Here is a 3998-nt window from a genome sequence, read left to right on the forward strand (position 1 = left end):
TCCGTTTTCAGTTGTCCCCCTCCTACAGTGCTGCCATTGCCAGTATCACTCCACCCCCTGTTAACAATAGGTGTTAATTAGGTGTCAACGATAGCCATGTGATGTGAGAATCTGTCACATGGAGGCAGGGCTTAAAAGCCTGGATTTCACCTGAAACTCTCAGACTGAAGAAGTCTCTTGGAGGAGAGACGAAACGTTTCATTAGAGAAGAACCCGTCCACAAGACCTATACAATTTTTTTCTTTTTGTTATATGAAAATATAAAGAAGCTGTTTGGGTTAATTCTGGAAAATACAATCCTGTAATCTTGACATGTACCGATCCAAAAATAAGAAGTTTGAAAAATGACAGTTTAAAGCCTTGGAATATAAGCTAGCTGTTTAGCATCCAGCTAACACGTCCAGCAAATTAAAAAGACGGAGCACAGGGTTGGGTTACAAATGAGTCATTTTTTTTTATTTTTTTTAGTGCAACATCACAACAAACAATTTTCACATGAGGTATTCAAAGGGATTTTCTTTAGTTGTTGATACAAAACGTCCCACCATGATTGATGTTTAAAGTGTTGTGTATCTCTTTTTTTTAGCCTTTGGTTGGTTAGCCACATTCATAAGAGTAAGTCTAACACGTGGACAAAAATGGCACGGTAAAGCATGGTGGGTTGGTGAGTCCGAGCTGAGGAAACTCCAACTTAAGTCAAATGTTTCCTCCTCAGCTCTTCCTCACTTAAAGCTTTCTGTATGGATTTTATTAATTCCTACTTACAACAGTGGGATAGAACAGTTTTTCTACTACACTAAACATTAGGAAATACCAGGGGGAGGGACGTGGGGGAGTGGCTTACAAATGTGGAAAAATAGCTTCTGTCTTCTGTGACCTTTTTTTATTTCAGGATGAGCGCTTGATTCTTGGGCCTCTTGGGCTTAACTCTATAGTTTATGGAAAACAAGGAACAGGCAACGTTGATTACAGCAAGAACCTCCTTGCTTAGATTGTCACCTCCTTTAATTTTTCTTCTTTTTTTTTTCTTTTTTGGTCTTGAGAATGATTTCATATTTATATACAGAACATGGATCAATGGGACACTAGCATATTGGGCTTCAGCTTTGGCTGGATGAGAGCCCCGACCGGCTCCTGTAACAGATTGATTCCAGCACATTTGGTTCGGAGTAAAAGGCATGAAAAAGAGACGGATGGACAGACAAGATATAGATAAATAGATTGACAGACAGACACCCTGACAGTATGGACTCTTTGGTTAAGAAATATCTTTTTCCACACAACATCTCACACAGTTGAGGTAGATGGGTAAAGTCTTTGTGTACACACGAGGGAAGGGGGGAAAGGCAGGGGCAGACACAGACACACGGGGGCTTACAAAGTCTAAAGACTTCCATCTGAAGACGTGCTTCTCCTGTCAGTTCCTCAGTTCCAGCTCCTCAGACCTCTTCATCTTTGGTATTTTTTTCTCAGATTGATACTGAATACTGAAAGTTTATGATTTCAATTCTGCTTTTTTAAAGGTACTCATTGTAAAGTCATGTAGACGATTCAAGAACAAAAGTTAAAAAAAAACTAATTCTCATATTTTTATTGTATCAATGGGTAAAGTGTCCTAAAAAATTCACTTTTACTGTAAATTTCCTCTTTACACTCGTTTGTTTCCACTTTTTTTGTTTCTTAAGTCGTGCGACTAAAGCTTACACATGGGATTCAGACGACTGCTTTGTTTACCTTAAGTGTGGACCCGCATTTCAGAAATGCATATCAATACACCTAAATACCTACTAGCCTCATTTGATACATTTCAGGATAACCTTTTATTCGGGGTGCAACAATACATGTATCTGTATGGAACCGTTCAATACACACTATGTATCAAATTTGTTTGTTTGTTTATCAGTTTGTCTTCTGAAGATGTGCCGTGTTGAAGGCTCAGTGAACCTGTGTTCGACTACTCCACCTAGGCTGCGCTGTCGAGCACAGATCCACCGAGAAACTTGTTTCAGCAACATCTAATTTAAAAACTGTACTTTTGAGGTTAAACAAATGTTCATAATTAATTACATTAAAATGCATATTAAGAAGGGCATGGAAGTTTCTCTTTTTTGTATTGAAAACATATCGAACCGTGAGACTAAAGTAATGAACCGAACCGAATTGTGATTTTTCTGTATCGTTGCACCCCTTACTTTTTATATACTTTACAATGAGGACCTTTAAAACTTCCAGCTGCCCAGAACCATCTCAGGATGAAGTATCTGGAATGGACACTAGGGGGAGCCGCAGACTAAAATGGCACAGGATCACCTGCAGCAGCCAACTGTATTCACCCCTCCCTGCTTCCTCCTGTCTTCACAGAAAAGGAAGAGCTTTCCCTGCTTGACACCGAGCAGAAGGTGGCTCAATACAAACAGCTCTGTCTCCATTTTAGGCTCCCAGTCAGGGAGACAAAGGGAAACCTGAAAGGTGTCACCCCAGCTTTGATACCATGACAGCAGCGAGCAAGGGTCGGCAGAAGGGCCTTCGAGCTCTTTTATTTTTAATTTTTCTCTCCACCCCTGAACACCCCCGCCCCCTTTGCTCTCAGCATGCTTACAATTGTCACTCATTAAAGTTTAATTCAGCTTCATGCCTCACTACTCGAACACCCCCTTTACACACAGAACTACCATCCTGGTTCTGGGTGATTCAGCCTCCTCTCTGATCTCCCCACCGCCTCTCCCCTTTTGAATGCCCCCTAAAGCCCACAGGTCTGGCCAACAGCGGACCTCTGCCCAGAGACCCAAAGAGGAGACGGGATGGAAAAAGAAAAAAAAAATCCTCCCCCCTTTGAAGTCCACGAAAAAGTCGATGGCCTCTTTCATGACCGCTCGTCTTTCAAGTGCACGCTGTGAAGGGGGCTACACCAATCCAACCCTTCCAACGGTTAAAGACAGAGAAGGAGAGAGAAAATGAGACGGGGAGCAAAGGTGGAAAACAGCCATGTCAGCCTCGGTACTTATTGGAAACGTTTACTCTGGAGTCGGGGATTGGGGTCTTTGATTTTTTTTTTCTCTCCTGATATCTGCTTCCACCACACAGAACACTGAGAAAATCAAATCATTTGTGCTATGCTAGTTGCTCGCAGGAATTTAGCAGACCAAAAACAAAACATTCTAGAAACCCACAACGAAGGTCAGACAATAAAAGCCGTGCAACATAATCCAAAACTTTACAAAATCACTTAAGGTGGTATTTTACTGAGTTGGGAAACCAGGTGGGGAAAGAAATCCTTCAAAATTGCTGGAATATCGCAAGAAATTATCAGCTGCAGAGTGAAAATCAAGCCATGTGGCCAGTTATTTCTTTCTTTATTACAGCCTTTTTTTTTTTTTTTTGCATAAAACTACATTTTTGTCCACTTGTGTTATTTTGTTGTCCACCTCAGCAGCCGTGTTTATGAATTAAGCTGCTGGAGTGCAAATCTGTAATAAAGGAAGGCCAATTTGGACAAGTTGTTTAATTTTCAAGTGTCCAAAACAGCTTTAGCACTCGTAAGATGAGTTGGAGACGCCTGTGGCAAATTCACTTAGACACCCTCAACAACTATATGACTATTTTAAGAGAAAATCAGTCATTTTTTTTATAACGTTTAAAACACAAGCGACAGAACTTTGCACCTCAGAGACTGGTGAGGAAGTCGAGGAACTCTGTGAAATCCAGAAGACGTTCTGCAGACATTTGGGAGGCTCCCTCATGAACGCCGTTCGCCAACTCCTCACAGCCCAGTGAGACGCCACGTTAAATAAAACACGAGCAGGAGAGGAATGCTTTAGACCCTCAAAAGGTCAGGGATGATCTCTAAGATCTTCAAAAGATTGAGTACACAAAACCCCCCAAAGACTCAAAGAGGAGGAAAAACACACCTTAAGAACATAAAAACCCGCAAGCAAATTTTGAGATCTTTGGAACAAAGCAACAGAAGAGCAGGAGCGAAGTCAAGGAACCCCCCCCCC

This window comes from Austrofundulus limnaeus, unplaced genomic scaffold (assembly GCF_001266775.1).
Source record: "Austrofundulus limnaeus strain Quisiro unplaced genomic scaffold, Austrofundulus_limnaeus-1.0 Scaffold175, whole genome shotgun sequence".
Lineage (NCBI taxonomy): Eukaryota > Metazoa > Chordata > Actinopteri > Cyprinodontiformes > Rivulidae > Austrofundulus > Austrofundulus limnaeus.